The sequence below is a fragment of the Phacochoerus africanus genome, chromosome 8 (genome assembly GCF_016906955.1).
Source record: "Phacochoerus africanus isolate WHEZ1 chromosome 8, ROS_Pafr_v1, whole genome shotgun sequence".
Classification (NCBI taxonomy): Eukaryota; Metazoa; Chordata; class Mammalia; order Artiodactyla; family Suidae; genus Phacochoerus; species Phacochoerus africanus.
Window position 1 is genome coordinate 26,720,014 of NC_062551.1, and position 20,751 is coordinate 26,740,764.

General features: G+C 52.5%; 1 long non-coding RNA gene across 1 annotated transcript in view; it reads right to left on the reverse strand.

Moving 5' to 3' along the window:
• Positions 1-3,657: 3,657 nt before the first annotated feature.
• LOC125133686 (uncharacterized) overlaps positions 3,658-20,751 on the reverse strand; it is a 119,552-nt gene continuing 102,458 nt past the window's right edge. The window contains exon 3 of the long non-coding RNA XR_007136497.1: positions 3,658-3,812. This is a non-coding gene — a long non-coding RNA (uncharacterized LOC125133686). The remainder of the gene's footprint in view (positions 3,813-20,751) is intronic.

The following is a 20,751-nucleotide window of genomic DNA, read 5'->3' on the forward strand; positions in this document are numbered from 1 at the left end:
GAACTGGGGAGATGTCGGCCAAAGGCTACAAACTCTCGGTTATAAGATGAATGAGGAGTTCCCACTGTGGCTCAGCAGAAAGAATCTGACTAGCATCCATGAGGATGCAGGTTCGATCCCTGGCCTCGTTCAGTGGATTAAGGCTCCTGTGTTGTCATGTGCTGCGGTGTTGGTCACAAACGTGGCTCAGATCCCAAGTTGCTGTGGCTGTGGTGTAGGCCGGCGGCTGTAGCTCTCATTTGACCCCTAGCCTGGGAACCTCCATATGCCGTATATGAGGCCCTGAAAAGTCCAAAGAAAAAAAAAAGAATGAATACATTCTAGGGCTCTCAGTACAGAATGATGATGCTAGTTAAAAACACTGTATGATATGTTGAAAGGAACTCAAAGGGTAGACCTTTTATTTTTAGCCATGCCCATGACATGCAGAAGCTCCCAGTCCAGGGACTGAACCTGAGCCATAGCAGTGACCCAAGCTACAGCAGCGACAACACCAGATCCTTAACCCACTGTGCCACCAAGGAACTCCTCAAAGGGTAGATCTTAAATGTTCTCATCACAAAAAAAGACATGGCAGCCATGGGAGGTGATGGAGATGCTAACTAACCTGTCGTGGTAACCCTTTTACCACATACACAAGGATTAAGTCATCACGTGTACACCTTAAAATTGCTTAGTGTTATGTGTCAATTATATCTCAACAGAGCTGGGGGGGGTGGAATAAATAGACGGAGAAGAGTGTCAAGTGACAGGGCTAAGATCTGTGGGTACGAGCCATAGCAGTGACCTAGACCTAGCATTGGAACTAGAGAACTTCTCCTCCTGATTCTGCTACTTTCTCAGTGTGTAACTTGCGGCAAGTTAATTACTCCCCAGGGGTGCTTCCATTTTCTCCTTCTTAAAACCAGGATGACAATAATAATACCTCCTTTATAGAATTCTGGGACTAAACAACTAAAAAACCTTAGCCCAAAGGTCCTGGATCATAGTAAAAACTCAATAAATGTGAACTATTTCTCTCTTCCTCCCGCCCAAGGAATCCTTTTCTCCTGGCCCCCCATTTGTCTTTGATATCTTCTCCTTTGGCTTTTCAGACATGAAAGTTGTCACATTTCACAAAATTGCCGGGTCAAAATCTACATGCATTGTTAAGGCTACTAATGATTCCAAACTGCCCTTCAAAAATACCAGAACATTTTATACCACACACGCACGCAATGCTGACAAGCGAAACCAATAAGTAATTTCAAAGACTATGAGAAACTCACTAAGTGTGTGGAAGCATTTGATGTGTATTTATTTTCAATGAAAGAAAATGCAATCTCTCTGATAGCTCTGAGAAGTGTTTCTGTATAAAAGGAAAGAAACTGGCTTACTCCACTCAAAAAAAAAAAAAGAAAAGAAATGGGCAACCATAGCACACACCCCCACCTTTCTCTCTTTTCACTCATTTGTCTTGACATTGCCAATATTTCCTTGAAAAAATAGAAGGCATCAATCACACCCCTTCAGTATTCCTTACCAAGTGCACCTTCAGCTGGTCTCACTTCTCCCCTCTTCCCTCTTCTCTCAGAAGAGGCTTTGTGCTCCCCATAGATCAGTCACTCTGCATGTATCTGGACCTCTGGACCTCCCTCTGATCTGCCTTCAAATCTTCACATGTGCAGCCCCCGTCCCCACACCTGGGCTCCTGCATCCTGCTTCACCCACCACTCCCTTACCCCCACCCCCAGCATCCTCATTGTTACAAAAGCACACACCTGAGCCTATCACCTTGCATGGAGAATGCTCCCTCTTGATTCCCCACCCCCGTCTAATTCACTCAAAAGGCGTCCTCACTTCTGCCCTGCTTCTTCACCACCCCATCATGAACAACCCACTCCCCCGGGGCCTCTGCGCCCACAACTCCGTGGAAAACCACCCCCTCCTGAAATAACCACAGAACCAGGTTTAAATGTGGGCACACCCCAGTGCTCAGCCTGCAGACCTGCAGGCAGATGGCATGACCCCCGCACAGGGCCCCTCAGCACTGACCACACCAGAGCACGCAGCCCCAGTGGCCTCAGCACCGCACCTGCACCCTGCCTGAGGGCCTGTGTGGTCACAGGAGTGTGCTCAGCTCACAGGGGCAGCCCAGGAGGGTGGGGGTCAGTAGCTCCCAGGAGCAGCTCTCAACCCATGGCTGATGGGAAATGGTGGATAGATAACCCCCAGCTCCCCATTTCAGAGGGATAAGCTTGAAGCATGTCCTGCAACATCTAAGAGATGCCACACTTGGTTGAGCCCCACCAATTATTTAATGCCCTCTTGGCCAGGGGTTGCCATGGACTGAGCAATGCCCCCCGCCCCCGACCTCAATTCATTTGTCAAAGCTCTAAGCCCAGTGTGATGGTATTTAGAGATGGGCCTTTGGGAGGTAATTGGGTTTAGATGAGGTCATGAGGGTGGGGCCTTCGTGTTGGGATTAGTGCCCTTATGAGAAGAAATGGCAGAGATCTCTCTCATGTGTGAGCAACCCCCACCCCAACATTTTAAGGAGGACACAGGGAGGAGGTGGCCACATGGAAGCCAGGAAGAGACCCTTTGTCAGAACCCCATCGTGTTCACACCTGACCTTAAACTTCCAGCTTCCAGAACTACGAGAAATAAATTGCTGTTATTTCAGTCCTCCATGCTGTGGCATTTTGTTATGGCAGCCTGATCCAACTAAGAAGGGGTTAGAAGGAGTTCCCGTCATGGCGCAGGGGTTAACGAATTCGACTAGGAACCATGAGGTTGCGGGTTCTATCCCTGGCCTTGTTCAGTGGGTCGACGATCCGGCGTTGCCGTGAGCTGTGGTGTAGGTCGCAGATGCGGCTCAGATCCTGCATTGCTGTGGCTCTGGCATAGGCTGGGTGGCTACAGCTCCGATTAGATCCCTAGCCTGGGAATCTCCATATGCTTCAGGAGCGGCCCTAGAAAAGGCAAAAAGACCAAAAAAAAAAAGAAGGGGTTAGAAGAAACAGGCTAAAGTCACCTGGTTCAAGGGGTGAGGACCAGGCTGGACATATGAACCCAGGAGGCAATGATACATAGACAAGTCAATGAAACAAGAAAAGGGAGATAAGAGCCTTTCTGTTTCCCAGGGTGGAAGTAGGTGCCATCCTCTCTCTGCTCAGCATGGTTGGAGGGCCCATATCAAAGGTTTGGTAATTGGAACTGTTCTTATCTGCAGAAGGTCACAAAGGGATACGTTTTTGGTTTTGACTTTTTGCTTTTTTCAGGGCTGAACTCACGGCAAAATAGAAGTTCCCAGGCTGGTCAAATCGGTCCACGCCGCAGCCACAGCAACGCCAGATCTGAGCCACGTCGTTAACCTATACCACAGTTCACAGCAATGCCAGATCCTTAACCCACTGATCGATGACAGGAATCAAACCCCCAGCCTTATGGATACCAGTGGGGCTCATTACCGCTGAGCCACAAAGGGAGCTCCTCAGGATATGCTTTTAGAATCATAAAATTTCGGATAGATTATCCAGCTCCTCTGTAGGTGGGGAAACTAAGGCTAAGGCAAGAGAACTGACTTGCCTGGCATTTTCCTACCATTCAAGTTTGTTTTGATAAGACTTAGAAACCCAGCAGTAAAGAAGGAAGGTGAGGTTTAACGGTACCTTGATATTCAATTAGACAGGAGGCCACCAATAAACCTTCTCAACGCCAAGGCCAGCGAGCTCTGGTCCTGATTCTGTGACGGCCTCCCTCGTCCAATGCTGCCGGCCTCTCCTCTTGCTGATGACTGGGTTTCCATGAGGTCACCCTCTCCTGATTTCCTAGCAGGGAAGAGAGAGAAGAGAAACTTAAAAGGCAGAAGGAAGTGACTTAGGGTCAGTTCCCTAGAAGTGGACCCCACAGCAGGATTGGGGTGCCGTGAATCAGTGGGGAGGCTCTCCAGAGGTGGGGAGGGAGGGAGGCAGGACACAAAAGGAGCTAAGAAAAGCTGTGACCTCGGGCAGAGGCCAGCCTGAGCCTGCAGGGAGCTCTGGAGCCTGAACTGCCACCCAAAGCTGGTTTCACCTGGCAGAAAACCAGCCCTGTGCCCTCCGGTGAGTCAGTCAAGGGATGCATGGGGGGGGCAGGCAGGGCGGCTGCTCCTCGGGCGGCCCCCTGTTTGGCTGAAAGCAAGTCTGCAGAGGAGGGGGAGGCTATGGGTAAATAGCACTAACATTCCCGGCAGGGAGGGAGGGATGGAGGGCGGGAGGAAGGAACTGCCATTATTGCAATCTTCCTGGAAACCCAACCAAGTCAGGAGGTAGGTGTTACCAGCTTCAGTTTATTGATGTGGAAAAGGGGGGCCAGGGAGGGGGGCTTTCCCTAGATTTCCAAGGAACAATGAAGCTATTTGCAACCCCAGAAAGTGACCAACCAATGTGAGAAAGTGTCAGATTATTCACTTTTACGTATTTATTTATTTGTGTGGCCATACCTACAGCATATGGAAGTTCCCACGCCAGAGGCAGAATGGGAACTGCAAGCCTACACCACAGCCACAGTGACACAGGATTCGAGCTGCATCTGCGACCTACACCACAGCTGTGGCAACAGCACATCCTTAACCCATCGAGCAAGGCCAGGGATTGAACCCGTATCCTCACGGAGACTAGGTCGGGTTCTTAACCCATTGAGCCACAATGGGAACGCCAAGATTATTCACTTTTAAAGAGCACTCCATGGATTCCAAAAGGCCATCAACAAGCCCAGGTCCTAGGATTAAGGAGCAGGTGTCTGAGACCTGAATTCCCTGTACCCCTTAACCTTTCCAGGCCTCAGGCTCCAAGTCTGTGAAATGGGCGGGACATGAACTGACTGGCAGCCTGAAAGGCATCCTCACCTCCGGGCCCTGAGGACATTCCCTCCCATGGCAAAGGGGCTTTGGAGACGAGGCTAAACGAAGGATCTTGAGCTAGGGAGGTGGGAGATGCGCCTGGACTGTCCTGGTGAGTTCTAGAGGTCATCACGAATATCCGCACAGAGGGAAGTAGAGGCAGACTTGACTGGTGAGGACAGACGATTCAGAGAAGGAAGAAGCTAAGTGTCTGGCTTTGAAGAAAAAGGCCACAAGCCAAAGAACAGAGGAGGCTTCCAGAAGCTGGAAAGGCAGGGAAGAGGATTCTCTCGTGGAACTTCCAGAAGAAAGTGGCCCCACCAACAGGTTGACTCTCAGCCTCTCTGAGCCCCTGCCTTCCAGAAGCAAGGAGAGATTTGTGCTGTTACAGGCCACTGCCTCTGTGGTCATCGGTTACAGCAGCAACCGGAACATGCATCGTGCGTGAACAGCATCTCACGCTCAGGAAAACTGAAACAGCCTGCTGTTCTCCGGGCCCCGGGCGGGGCCGGGTTGTGAGCAGAGACTGGGGGGTGGGACGGGGGAGAGGATGCAGCTCTAGTTGCCCAAATCGCAGCTGCTGGAAGGAACCCACTGCCTGCCTTCCTGAGGCTTCCTGAGCCTTCCCACAGCACCTCCTCCTGCTCAGCCAGGAACGGGAGCCGGAGAAGGGTGGAGTTCAGGAAGTGTCTGTTTGATGGGCATGGAGTTTGGGGGTTTGCAAACCAGGCATCCTGAGCGGGGAATAAGGCGGGGTCTCGAACCAGATAGTGATGGGGGTTGTGACCAAAATAAAGCCGTGCAGCCCGGGGGGGGGATGTGTGCAGCAGGCCCAGAGGACGAACGCCTGGAAACACTCAGGCTACTCAGGGCCCGGGGCCCCAGCGGAGAGCAGGACACGGAGTCAAGGGAGGGGAGTTGTCCCTCCAGCTTTGCCACCAATTCGCCCTGTGACTTTAGGCAAGTTGCCCCTGACCCTGCTCTCTGGGCCTCGATCCCCAGGCTGAGACAGGAGAGGGGTGAATGGGGCGGTGTCCGGGGACCTGCTTTCTCTGATGCTGGGTCGTTTCAGATTCCTGCTCAGGCCCACAGCCCAGCAGGCTGACCCCACCAGACACTCAAGATTTAGACGGTCACAGAGCCAAAGGCTCGGCAAAAGCAAATGCCCGGGCCTCCCAAAGAGAGCTAGAGAGGCAAGACGGAGAACACGCTGTCAAAATACTTTGTCTAGAAACAGATGGAGGCGGCCTGCAAAAGGCAGATTGCACCTGCCTTCCAAACCAACAGAGAGGGAACGGATGGACAGTGCAGCCCGAAAACAGATCCCTTTATGCAAACGGCAGCCAGTCTTTCTCTGGCGGCAGGTTTTAGTCAGAAAACACATAAATCTATTTCCCAGGGGAGTAAGGTGACTGAAAGGGGTCAGGGGCTCCAGAAGCTTCTCAAAAATAGCAGTGACCAAGGATCTTCCAAAATTCCACCTCAACAGCCTGGGAAGAGAGAGGCCTCTTAACCAGAGAGGAGGGATGCGAGGATGTCGTTTGCAGTTACAGTAACCACTGCGCCAGGCTGAGGAAGCTGAACTTGGAGAGGAAAGCCATGAGCTCACAGTCAGAAAGCTACAAAGTGGCTGGGCTGGGATTCGAAATCAGGACTGTTGAACCGAAACCCACAAGTTCTGAGCCATCAGGAAAACTGTGGAGATGAATTCAGATGATGTTCCTTAGAGTAGGCCAACTTCGGTCATTAATGGAAAGTTCTAGAGGTTCTGGGAACATGCCTAAACTTTGTAGTGGTTGTGGTAAAAGGAAGTTATCATGCTGGCCTCCAAACCAAATGTCCATCACTCTATCAAGGACAAAAACAAGGATGGAAGGACCAAGGCTGGCTTAGGTTGGTCCCTCAGGCACCTCCAAGGCCAACAGATGACAGTTTGCTCTTGGAAAGAACTTTTTTTTTTCATTTTTTGCCTTTTTTAGGGCTGCTCCCTCGGCATATGGAGGTTCCCAGGCTAGGGGTCTAATCAGAGCTGTAGGCACTGGCCTACGCCAGAGCCACAGCAACGCGGGATCCGAGCCTCGTCTGCAACCTACACCATAGCTCACAGCAACGCCAGATCCATAACCCACTGAGCCAGGCCAGGGATGGAACCTGCAACCTCATAGTTCCTAATCAGATTCATTAACCACTGAGCCATGACGGGAACTCCGGAAAGAACTTTTAATAAGTCAGAGCCGAAGGAAGAAGGGGCTGTGTCAGAGGTAGTGAGCTTCTCATCACAAGGGGTATTCAAACAGAAGAACTCTCCAAACCACAGACTTGACAAAACCAACCTCCTTCTTGGTGTTACAGGCCTTTCCGACCTGCCCCCAGTCTCGAGCACACCCCTTTTCCACCAGCATCTCCCCACACCCGAGCTTCTCACCTCTCAGTCTTCAACCACACTCCCCTACAGCTGAAAGGTTCATAAGCTCTTTTTTTATATATATAATGATTTTTATTTTTTTCGTTATAGCTGGTCTACAGTGCTCTGTCAATTTTCTACTGTACAGCATGGTGACCCAGTTACATACACATATATAGATTCTTTTTTCTCATATTATTAGGCTCCATCATAAGTGTCTAGATACGGTGGGAATGTAAGTTGGTACAACCTCTATGGAGAACAGAATGGAGGTACCTTAGAAAACTATACATAGAACTACCCTATAACCCAGCAATCCCAATCTTGGGCATATATCCAGACAAAACTTTCCTTGAAAAAGACACATGCACCCACATGTTCATTGCAGCACTATCACAATAGCCAAGACATGGAAACAACCTAAATGTCCATCAAGAGGTGATCACATAAGCTCTTTCTACACCTTGGGATTCGAAAACGCTTTTACAGCTCTGCCAAAATGCCTCTCCTTGGCCAGCCACAGCCCCAAGCTTTTGGGGGGACCTTTTCTCTGTGCTTCCTGCGATTGATTTTATTTGCCTTCTCCCCCATCTAACAGCCACGCCTTTGTTCCTCCCATTACCCAGCAACAAACCTCATGCTAAGTAGGCCCCAGCTAAGGGGCTTTGCCTGAGAGTAATGGACTCATGTGGTCTGCACTGTGAAGCCACACCTGCTGCCTTCCCACCTTCCCAGAGGGAAACCCAGTGTCCCCACCTGCCTGCAGCCCTGCCTGGACCAACCCGAAAGCTCATGGCCCACGGGGGAGGCCAGGAAGCTTGCGGTTGGTAGCTAATCAGGTCAACTTGGAAGCTAAGATCCTAAGAGTTTTCTTTTTAAAAATGTAAAAATGCAAGGAAGAAATCATCAGGAAGCTCAGTGAGGGGGCCTCTGGGCTCAGAAGTCAGAACCAAAAGTGATATTTTAAAAATAAGAACACTTCCCCAATTCTCAGGGGGCGCATGGAGGTTCGCTGGTACCCGGCCATTTGCCCGGCCTCCCTCCCGGAGATGAGAAGAAATGTGGCTTCCCAGTCTCCCTCTGAATATCTGCTGTTCTGACGCTGAAGGCGATTCCCTGGCCCGCAGCCAGGGGACCAGATGGTGAGTGTTTCTTCAAGCAAGACTCAGTCCCGCTCCTCCTCAGAAGGGGAACGCAGGGGGCTGGCCCTCGGTGGAGAACCCACGGATGGGTGGAGGTCCCAGCCCTTCTCCCGCAGGAATTGTGCGTGGAGAGCTGCCCAGGGCCCCTGAGACAAACCAAGTCCAGTCGCATGTGTCTAATCAAACCACCCCACGGAAAACCCCAGCCAGCTGTCAGCAGCCTCACCATGGTCAGGGCTGAGCTCCCAGTACACACCAGTGGATCCAGTAAGCGTGAAAACCCCCACGCTCGAAAAGAGCTTTGTTACTGCGGTGACTTTCACACTCCCCCCGACCCCAACCCGCCAAGTCCTCCCAGGACACATCAGAGGAGATGCCACTCAGGGTCTCCCTGGGTGACTGAGTCCCAGAGGAGGGGAAAGTCTTTCCGAGGCCAATGCTCCTGGTTTCTAACCCCAAGCTCTCCCTTCGGTGTCTTGAGAGTCACCACCCGCAGCATCCTTTTCTCAACTTTCTCTCCACCACACCCAGTCCGGTGCATAGTAAGTGTGCAACACCTTCCTATGTGCAACACCCAGCCTGCACATAGGAAGAACTCAGCGCAGATGGGCCTCAGACGCAGCTCTGAACTGCGCGAGTCCACCTATACATGACTTTGTTTTGATATTAAATCCCACAGGACTACACGATCTACCACAGGTTGAATCCATGGATGCTGAGGAACCATGGATCCAGAGGGACGATTATAAATTACAGGTGGTTGTCAAGTGCACAGAGGGCCAGCGCCTCCGATCCCCGCCTTGTTCAAGGGTCAACTGTAAAATTTAACTGAGCTCATTTAATTTTATCCCTGCAGTGAAACAACGAAAAGATGGCTCTTGGTACTGGTGCTAACACATTTTCGGGGGCACGGGATAAGGCATTCAGATGGGGGCTGCAGGGGTGGGCGTTGCTCCACTTACAACCCAGCACACGGACATTCACACATCTCAGGAACACAGCCAAGTGTGCTCTCTTGACCTCAAAACAATCAACCCAGCTTACCCCCCACCCCAAGGTCACACAGCGGCCAAGGGGCAGGGGAAGGTTTTTGAACCCAGGACACCTGACCTCAAAGTCCCTGCATCATCTCGCAGAGGGAGCCTGACTGGTTGCCCACCCACCTCCCAGTCTTTTTTTTTTTTTTTGCTTTTTAGGGCTGCACTTGCAGCATATGGAGGTTCCCAGGCTAGGGGTCAAATTGGAGTTGTGGCTGCCAGCCTATACCACAGGCATGGCAACACAGGATCCAAGCCGCATCTGCAACCTACACCACAGCTCATGGCAACACCTGATCCTTAACCCACTGAGTGAGGCCAGGGAGCAAACGCAGAGGAGTTTCAACAGGGCTGCCTCGAAGGAGTGCAGTTTTTAAATCCTCATGGATACTAGTGGGGTTCGTTAACCACTGAGCCACGACAGGAACTCCCCCATCTTCTTTCAATGCCCCCCTTTACTTCTTTTGCCTCCATCTCTTGACTTTGAGGTGCTTGTAACTTGTTGCTCCCTCCACTGAAATCGTCTGGGTTGAATAACTTCAGGTCCATCATTTATACCTGAACAGAAATGAGTGAGAATCAAAATATCAGCTTAAGAGGAGGACCTGGGTTTTCAAGCGTCTTCTCCTACTGTCCCTGACCCAGAGGTTCAGAGAGTCCCCAGGCTCTAGTATGTCAGGCTGGGCCCTTCTCTGGTGGCCCTGCCCACAAAGCCTGCTCATGGCTTTGGCAGGGAGTCAACGCAGAGGAGTCTCGACGGGGCTGCCTCGAGGGAGTGCAGTTTTTAAGTCCTCGTGTGAGCAGGGATCCTAGTCACTTGGGAGATATAACACAGTGAGAAATGGGAACAGCCTGCACTCTGCAGAGAAGTAGATGGGGGAGTTCCCGGCAGAGGACCAGTTGGTTCCAAAGAGGAAATGCACAGCTGCGGTCTGGTCCCGGATCTGATCCGGTCCTGGATCTGATCAGCCCCTCCGATCTGATCAGCCTCCTACACACATCCCAGTTCCTCTAGTCAGAGGGAAGAGGATGCCAGGTCTGCTAGTTTTAATCACTGCACTGGGAAAAAAACTGCCTGTCAAGGGCTGCACCAACTCCTCTGCCTCTCTCTTATCTCGCCTCATGTGACAAAGCTGAAGTCGCCTGATCACCTATAGTCTCAACGTGCTGGGGTTGGCCCATGTGTATCAGTCAGACGAGGCCAAGGTACACTGCTGTAACAACTATCCCCACGAAGGGTGTGTCATTCGGACTGTATGTTCAGGGCAGGAGAATGGACAGTAGCAAATCACGCGCCGGCCCCAAAAAGTCTTGCCCCAGATGAAACACATACTTCCCTTTACATGTCTCTGACCCCAAGCAAGTCAGAGGCCCCACTTAAATTGTTTTTTTGGTCGCACCCATGGCATCTGGAAGTTCCCAGGCCAGGGACTGAACCCACATCACAGCAACCACCTGAGCCACTGCAGTGACAACAGCAGATCCTTGACCTGCTGCACCACAAAGGAACTCCCGCGCCTACTCTTCATGGGTCAGAGAACTGCAATCCTACCATTTGCCCAGAGGCAAACAGAAAATATTTGGTGAAGAGCAGGAGGTAACTACAGCACCAAAACAGTAATAACAATGACGACATATTCAAAGAAGCTGATGTTGACTGGTTATTCACCACATACCAGGCAGTGGGCAAAGTGCTTTCTGTCCTTTATCCACTTAATAGTCACAACAAGGTAGAGGTTAATACTCGCCCAAATTTACAGATGAGGAAATGGAGACTCACGAGCTCCAGGGACTTGCACTGTCAGAGAGCTGGAAATGGTGGATCTGAGACTCGAACCCGGGACTCTAAGGCTCCTCAGACCATGCTGTTAATCACTCTACCACCTACCAGAATGGTGAAAAGGCAACTACACCGACCTGGAGACAGAAACATTACTTTCTGGTCTTAGCCCCCATCATATGTGGCAGGGGGTCTCCAGGCCCAGGAACAAAGTGGCTTCCTTTAATCGAACGGATTCTGATTTGTCTGTCACCCACCCAGCCCACCCGGGGCGAGGGGGTAGGGGGGCTCACCAGATCCCACACCAGGCAGGTGTGACTTATCTCACCTAATTCTCAACAGGCACCGGCAGGTAAGTCTCACTGTCCTCATTCTGCAGCTACGTAGTTCACGGCACACAAGGGATTGGAGCAGAGTTTTAAAGCCACACCTGTCTGGTTCTGAGGCTCGTGATGACCAAGGAGGACCTCTTCACGGCGAGGTTGGGCCAGGCAGGTGTATGACTGTAGAGGACCAGCCAGGGGAAGGGGGGGGGGCTCCCTGAGATTATGTAAATATGGGTGTGTTCCTCCAGCCCAGCCCCTCCCTTTCTCACCCAAGGAAGTGAACTCTAGACAGGGTGGCTCTGCCAGATTGTTAAAATCCCCCGCTGGCAGTTCCATCCTCTTGAAATAAGTCATCCCTGCCTCCAGGAGTCTTCTTGAGAATACGAAACATGAAGTCCCTGCCAGGCAGCACAACACCGGAAGCAAGGGGCATTGGAGCTCCGCACAAAGACTACCTCTACCACCTGGAAGCTGTGTGACTTTGGGCAAGTCATGCAACCTCTCGGAGCCCTGCCTGCCATCCTATGAAAGGGGTGGACTGAATCTTCCTATAGATTTCATCCCTGATCATGTTGGAGGAACTAATGAAGCTCAGATGAACACAAGCAAGGGCCCTGGGGTAAAAAAAAGGTAAGTGGATGATGAGTCAGTGCATGAAGCTCCAGGGGAAGGGGGAAGGCAGCTAACGGTGAAGCCCGCCTTCTGTGTGTTAGAGGTGGTTGCATGGAGCGCATGACCCTCATTACTGCATGTGGTTCTCTCTACCTCCCCCCACCCACCCAGTAAGAGTAGATCTCCTCTGATGATCCAGTTTACCAGACAGGGATCAATAAGGCACAACTAATCCCCAGGCCTGCAAAAATCCAGAATCTACAACAGAGAGCGGAGTGTGTTTGTGGGGGAAAGACTGTGAAGGGATCTTTTCCCCTCTTCTGCTGGTTTTTATTCTCATCTCAAAAATAAGAAAAACTAAATTGTAACAATATTAATATTTTGAGTGAGCGTCTTATCCCCTCCTGGCCAGTAATACTCCAAACAGGGGTAAGCTCTATGAACGTTTTCATGAGGTTCCTTCCAAGATTTTTCTAAGCCTCTTCATAGGATTATACAAAGTAGCATTTGGTCATCGTTTATTTATGGCCTGCTGACAACAACCACATTTACAGAGCCCTTCCTGAAGCCAGGTTCTACAGCAGGTGCTGAGGACAGCTGTGAACAAGAGACACAGTCCCCGCTCTGGTGGGACGGCAGAAGCGCTCTGCCACTTGCCCTGCCCCTCATTTAGCAAATTACAGATCACTCCACTTAGCTCACTGACATCCTGCGCCGGCGTCCAAATCATGAGGTCTCCCACGCTCTTTAAAATGGAACATCTCATTGCATTTTACACATGGATTGCCCTTGATTCAACCAAACCCCTACTGACGAATGTTTAGGTTATTTCCAATGTTTTGTTCTTACCAAAAAAACAAAAAACAAAAAAAAAACCCAAAAAAACAAAAAAAAACCACACCATGGTTTTGATGCATTCATGCTAGCATTCACATATATTTTATAAATTCCTTGAATGTAAATGTTTATCTAGACGATAGTGTTTACATGGTGGGAAGCACGGGGTGGGGATGGCAGGTTCCAAGCAGGACTGGGGAGAGCCCTCTGTCCCTTAGGGGGCTAGAAAGTCTTCTCCCTTTCCTTCTCTGTAGAACCGAACTCTCAATAGAAAGGGCACATCCTGACCTCCAGCCCTGCTGATTTCCCGTTCATGGGCACAGCAGCTGCTCATCAGGATTAATGGCTTCCATCCACTGTGGCGATGAGGGAAGCGGAATCAGGACGATCCGGTTCAGTCAGAGGATAAACAGCCACTGTGCATCACCACAAAGCGCTAGAGCTGCTGACCTGTGGCTCCCACCCCCTGATGCCCATGAAACCCACACCCAGCTCTCTGGTCCCCGAGGGCAGGGCTCAAGGCCGGCACTTCTTTCCCCCGCCGGCGGTTACACGGCGTCCCACGTTGCTGGTGCCATGTCAATACTCCCTGGGATGGTCTGCACACTGACAAGTGTGAATTACACGGGCATGCACACGCAGAGGCGGGCCCCTGAAACAGACCATCCTCCCCAGGGAGGGGAACCTACCATCCTGCGAGGTGTTCCGGGAGTATTTTGGACTCTTACAGCCGTGGGGGTGGGTCTGGGGAGGCATCCTGGAGCAAGCCGGACCGGAAGTGGGTCAGAGGAGGGAGAAGCTGGGTAAGCACAGAGAAAGGCGAGGGCGTGCCAGGCAGGGGAAGCACCCAGACAAAGATAAAAATCTCTAAGCAGTGCCAGGAGACGCCTCATCGGGGCTACACAGGGATGAGCTGGGTCCACGTCCTGCCACTCAAGGAAAGCCATGGTGTGTTGCCAGCCCGAACATTACTGCTTGAAATAGCGGGAATCCTTCCACCAGGGCAATCAGCAAACCCTGTATGTAAATCAGGACTTTTTTTGGCCACGGGTTCACCAGCTCAAGACTCCCTATATGTGCACTCTGTCATTATGGAAAGCCACAAAAGCATTTAAGCAGAGTGACACGGTCATGTGTGCATTTGCAAAGGGGCCAGTGTAGGAGGGAAGTCTGGGGACAGGAGCCGAAGCAGAGAGACAGCAAGAAGGCTCCTCCAGTTGTCCGGGTGAGTGATATGGAAAAAAAGCCAAGGGACAGAGTCTGTTTAAGAGGGAGAACTGATGCCTTGGTGCCCGGTGGGATGCGGGGTGTGGGGAAGGGGAGAAGGGCAGCACCAAGGCGGTTTGAGCTTTAAACCATGAAAAGCCTTTCTCCACTTGGCAAATGTCTGGCCTTCTCCACCCATTGTCCCACCTCCTCAAAGGAAAAAGAAGGTTTGTGTTCTCTACCAAGGCAGAAAACGCAACTAAAGAGAGCAAAAGAGCAGGGTTTACCTGTGGAGGGAAAAAAAAAAAAATGTTTGTGACATTGTTTCTAGAAAACCCCAAGGGGCTGGTCTGGTGCAATCTGGCACAAGAAGGGAGAGGTCTGACTCTTAGCCTAAGAGAAGCAATTTCTTCCTCTACCGCCTCTTCTTCTCTATCCTCTCTTCCTCCCCCTCCTCCCCATCCCCCTCCTCCTCCCCGTCCCCCTCCTCCTCCTCCTCCTCCCTCCGCAGCAAAGCCTCCATAAATCTGAGGCAGAGATGTTCATTCGACCCGGCCAGCAGCAAACAGCTGCCTCAGCACTGCCGGTCCAGCCCACCACTTGCATCTCTGCCTGAAAGTCTGAGCCCCACAGACACAAACGCCCGAAGTTTAGGAGTGGCGCCTGCCACTCAATCTTCACCAGACAGATTTCTGAAATAGTCCTCTCCCTGAGCCGTCTGCCTTGGGGCCTAACATCTGGGGAAGCTGAGGAAAAAGGAACACGCTGGCTGCAGAGAATGAACACTGGCTGTAGAATCAGAGGGACCTGGGTGGGAGCTGGGATTTGCCCCTGGAACCGCTCAGAACCTCAGTCTCCTCATCTGAAAAATGGAGCTGTACGCTCCAGCTCAGAGGATTGTTGTGAGGATGAAGGGGGGAGTGGAGGGGTGGCCCCCAGCTGGAGCCTGACAGCAGCAGGCTCACAACGGTGCAGCTGGTTGGGTCTGGAGAGAATGTGGATTCTGGAAACAGACAGACCTGTCTGGGGTCTGGCGGACTCTCTCCTGCTGGCTTCGAGCTATGCGCCTCTGGGCCCTTCACCTAACCTCTCTGCACTGCAGTCTCCACGTTTGTGGTTATTGTCTTGGGCCAGCCAATTAGCCGCCACGCCTCCACGGCCTCATCTGTGAAATGGGGCGATGCTGTCTGCTCATCACAGAGTTTAGGTGAGACCCAGCCTCACGTTAAAGTGCTTAAAGTAGCCCTCACACGACACGGATGTGAGATAGTATTCCAGAATATCTTTTACGTTTTTTGGCCAAGGGAGGAAGAATCTGAAAAGCATAGAAAACACGATTTGCTGCTGCTTCCAAGCCCAGACTGACACTAATGAGGGTCCATCACGTCGGCACCCTGAACACGTATCTGTTGAACCCCTGACCACTCAGACATACTCACACGGCCCCACGCCCTGGGCCACACGGACGAGCTGACCACTTGTGCCAACCAGCAGGCTGGCCAGAGGACAGAGCCAGCTGCCTTGGGAGCACAGAGCAGGGCAGCTAACTTCAGAGATGCCCACCCAGGAAAACCTGAGTGACAATCAACAGACGAAGAGACATTAGCGCCCCCCAAGCAGAAGGGGCAGCAGCTATGCCATGGTCTGGGCGCACCCCGACCCCAAGGAGACCCTGAGATTAGACCATGAGGTGATACATGGGGTGATCCAAGAAAGCCAGTGAGAAAGGGGGACGTAAGACAGATGTCTTAGCTCGGGCTGCTGCAACAAATCACCACAGCCTGCGTGGCTTAGAAACAGCCAAAATGGATTTCCCACAGTTCTGGGGGCCACAAGTCCAAGACAAAGACGCCAGCAGCACCGGGTCTTGGTAAGAACCTGCTTCCAAGCTGCGAGTGCCAGCGTCTCTGTCCCCTCACTCGGCAGGGAGCAAGGGGAGGATGCAGGCCATCTTAGGACCGCACTAATCCCATTCGAGGGGGCTCCATCCTCGCAACCCAATCAGCGCCCTAAGGCCCCACTTCCCGATCACATCACACTGGGGGGTAGGGTTTCAACACAGGGATGGGGGTGGGGGCACGAACATTCAGTCCCTAACACCTGGGAAGAGAGGGAAGCACTCCTAAGCTGGTCACTGTGGGGGCAGCCAAGATGCATCCCCCTGCAGCCCTCTGACAGCTTGAGCAGAGCACACCTTGGAATTGTCCCATCGAGGCCCTTGGAGGCTGGATATGTAGTCTTCAATTCCTGCCGCTCATGAACCACAGATGGCTCCTGAGGCAGTCGTCTCCTCACCCCACCCCCATGACTACCCTACCCCTAAGCAGACAGGCATCCTCCTCAGATCCTCAGGCAGAGACCCCCAGGTGCTCGAGGTCCAGAGCCAACAGAGCTAGAGGAGTGTCCATCACAGATGCAGGTGCGCTGGAGGGAGACAGAGGGACTGGGGCAGGGCAATGGCGGTGACAATATGCAAACATGCAAGACCCCCAAGCTCTGTAGGCCAGATTCCGGGATGGAGGGGTGAGGAAAAAGAACACACACGAGAGAATGAAGAAGGCTGCTTATCACACATTACAGACTCTGGACTCTGTCCTGGAAGTAATTGGGAACCACAGTGGAGAGAGTATGGAGTTCCTGCTATGGTTCAGTGGTAACAAACCCGACTAGTATCCATGAGGACACAGGCTCCATCCCCGGCCTCGCTCAGTGGGTTAAGGATCAGGTGTTGCCATGAGCTGTGGTGTAGATCACAGATGAGGCTCAGATCTAGCGTTGCTGTGGCTGTGGTATAAGCCAGCGGCTATAGCTCCGATTTGACCCCTACCCTGGGAACTTCCATAACCCTTGGGTGCGGCCTGAAAAAAAAACAAAAAAAGAAAGAGAGAGAGGGAGTGTAGCATGGTCAGATCTTTGTTTTACACCAACCCCTCTGGCTGCCTGGAAAATAGATTGCAGCCGGAAAGCCTGCAGCCAGGAGACCAGACAAGAGATGAGAGTGTTGGAAGAACAGAAGAACCTAAACCTGAGAGGAAGAAACACGTCCCCCACCACCCACCCTTTCGCATCTGAACAGAGACCTCTCAGGCCCCTGGCTCTCTGCTCCCAGGCCTCCCACTTGGCTGCACCCCCTCCTGGGCTCAGGGCTGCCCGGGGTCCACCAAGCGGCAGGCTTCTCCACTCCAGGCTGCTGGCGATGCCAAGGCCAGGACCCTGCCCAGTGTCCCTGCCCAGACCCCAGATCTGAGAAGTACAAGAGCCCATCACCCGCACCTGGCCCCATAGCTGGTCCCCGGGCCCGAGCCCAAATGCAGATGCGTGAGGCGAGCCGCTCAGGTGGTGACAGCGTAGACAAGGTTCTAACTCAGTGCAAGGGACCTCGAGCACCCCAAACCTGAAGAATGGGAAGCCCCCCCATCCTGGGAATGCTTAAAGGTGAAAGGTCCTTGCTGCATGGAGCATGTGTTTTCTTGTCACCAGCATTAGGGGCCAGCTCTTCCCAGGTGCCAGGCGCAGTGCCACCTTGGGAAGCCCAGGCTCCTGCTTCAGTGCCTTTCACAGGGAGTCACAGAACATCCTCCTGTGAGGACAGCCAGAGCCCTGGGGCTGTGGAGCGAGGACTGGCCAGGCAGGAGGCAGACCTGACCTGTCAGAAGACCTAAAAGGCTGCACCAGCTGGGAGCCCCCCTCCTGCCCTTCCTCCCCTGCCCTGACCTTGACTGTCAGATCCGGAGCCCCCTGCTCAAGCCCAAGGCCCCCATCTGCCCTCCTCCTCTCCGGGGGCCCCTGCAGAGAGAGAGGCGAGATCCCACCTTCTTCACACGCATCCCCAGGACCCCGCTCTGGGCTCAGGGAAGGCGCCTTGTCACGCGCATGGTTTCTTTCTCACCATAAAAGACCTGCCTTTCTTTTTATCCTTTAATAGGGTTACAGCCGGGTTGGGAGAGGTGGATTTTGGCCTCGGGCTACATCTGCCCTTCATTTAAAACCACCCTGACTCCCACAAGGCTGGAAAACAAGTCTCCAAGTCTCTCTTTTATAGTCTTTGTTAGATCCAAATCCAGAGTTATTTTCACCAGCAGATTGTATCAGCCTGGAGCCCATTTGCCTCCAGAAACTGACCCTCTTTCTTAAAAAGCAAACCTTACCCGCTGCACACCAACCACCCGACCCCCGCCCATCCCAGGCTCCTGGGAGCAGCCTCAACTTATAAATGCGGGTTAAGAAACCTTTCCTCTCCTCCCCGAAGCTTCGGGCTCCCTCCACCGCCCCCTTAACCCACAGCATCCGCGTTCTCTTCATTCTCACGTGAGCATGCAATCTCCGATTAGAAAATGTGTTTTTATTTTCCACTAAAAACAGACGGAGCGGGAGTTTATTGTTGTCTTTAACTACACTGGGTCGCTTGACAAAGAGCATCTGGACAAAGGCGAGGCACGTTTAAAGGGGAAACTGTCATTTCCAACAGAATAAAAGGAAAATAGCACCTCCAACCCAGCAGCGCTGAGAGAGCGCTCTCCTCCCCTCTCCTGGCGTTTTGGGGCCCTGGCAGTCTTCTGCTGCTACTAATTTACCAGGCTGGGCCCAGACCCCAAGGCCAGGCCCGCTTGCCTGCGGGAGAGATAGAGCTAAAAACAGCTCCAGCCTCCGAGAGGGGCCGGCTGAGCGTCTGATCGCCCAGCTTTTCTCCTTGCCCTCCCCGCCGACTCCGCTTGGGAGGCAGGCAGGCAGCGTGGAGAGCAAAGGCGCGCTTTGATTTGGAGAGGAGGAAAAAAGGAAGGTTGTTTGCAGGTGTGGAGACAAAATCGTCCAGGCAACGGAGGGGAAAATGCCTCTCGGCAGCCACTGGTGCAGGTGCGGATGCATTTTCCACGGGGCGCACTCCGCGGTCGGAGGCGGAGTTTGTGGGCACAGTGAGGGGTGCCGCTTGCATCCGGAGCCCGGAAGCAGAGTCAGGTGTTAATAATCCATCCCCGTGTCCCGGTCACCAAGGAGCCGCGGCCAGGGCTGTGAGGTTTCTCGTTATGAAGGAAAGTCAGCAGTGGCTAATGGGTTTCCTTAGAGCCTCTGTACAGGTCACCTGGACCAGGATGGGGAGGAAGTAACCATTAATGATGCACATTTGGCTGAAAGGTGCCCAGACTTTCATGCATCTGTGAATGCCCTGAACGTACATTTACTATGGATAATCATTTCGTGGGCTTCCACGGTGGACCAGTGCTGGGCTAAGCACTTTCCCTTGGGTATCTGACTCAGGTCTCAGGGCTCCCCTGGAACGCAGACGTTATTACCGCATCTTATTGATAACGAAACAGGCTCAGGAAAGGACAGGGGCTTCCCCACCCCCCACCCCCCGCCCCCGCCTACAAGAGCAGATGTTCAAAGCCAGACCTGTCTGACTCCAAGATCCAGGCTCCTAACCATGAGATTTCCTGCCTCCCTGTGTGGTCTCTATACTTGGCCTTGGGCAGGGGGCACTTGAATAAATGATGAAAGAAAGATTTCTGGAATGAGGCATTATAAATCCAGCCGAGACATACAGGTACTAAAAGCTGGATTCTGTCCTTGCTCTCACTGCAAGATTCCTCCAGGGCAGGGAGGACAGCAAAGGGTAGCAGAGAACTCAGGCTGAGTGGGTGTTCCGCCTGGGCTAAGAACAGGGCTCGCTGGGTGTTCACAAGCTGGCCGGGTTCTCTACCCCTCCTGTGACCACATTCTTTGCAATGTGACATAGCAGCTCCTCCGATCTTGAGACGTGGCTATTTCTCCTTCCTTGAACCTGGGCTGGTCTTATGACGTGCTTTGGTTAAAAGGATGCAGAGGCTTGTGACTCCTGCACCCTCTCTTTCTCCTTGCCATTGTCATGCGATAGCCCTGCTGGCCTGCTGTAGGATTAGAGACGTGGGTCCCAGGCAGCCCCATGACCCTAAGCCACCACTATCCAATCACCACCTAATGAGGCCACTGGAAACCAGTCTACCTCCAGCCAACCTGGCCCCTGACCACAGACAGGTGAGGCAGTCCAGCCAAGACCAGAATGGACCCCACAGTGCCAACGTGCTGAAATATGAGCTTTAAATAAATACTGGTTGTTTAAGGCACCAGGTTTGGGGGTAGCTCATTACGCAGTGAAAGCGAACTAATGCATGCCTCCTCTGTTTCCAGAGGACACAGGACATGTGATCAGAGGTGGGAACAGCCTTGGTGCCCAGGGACACACCAGAATCAGGCTGTTAAACCAAGGATGTTTCTGGACCTCTAGCTTGTGCCATAGCCTCTTGCTTGTCTCTTTGCTACCTCTTCCCCTACTGGAACTGGTTTTGAAAAAAAGAAAAGATGGCAGATGGAAGGCAGAGAAGGGTCAGTGTGGAGGGAAGGAACCTGGCACCCTGAGTTGGGTGTCCCGACCCCTCTAACATCCACACGTGTCACGGTCTGGGCCCCAGGTTTTTTCATCCACGTGACACCAGGCTCGTGTGGCATGCTCATATCAGAGAAGATGCTGGGTGGGAAAGCTTTGGGACCCACACAGTGGGAAGAGGA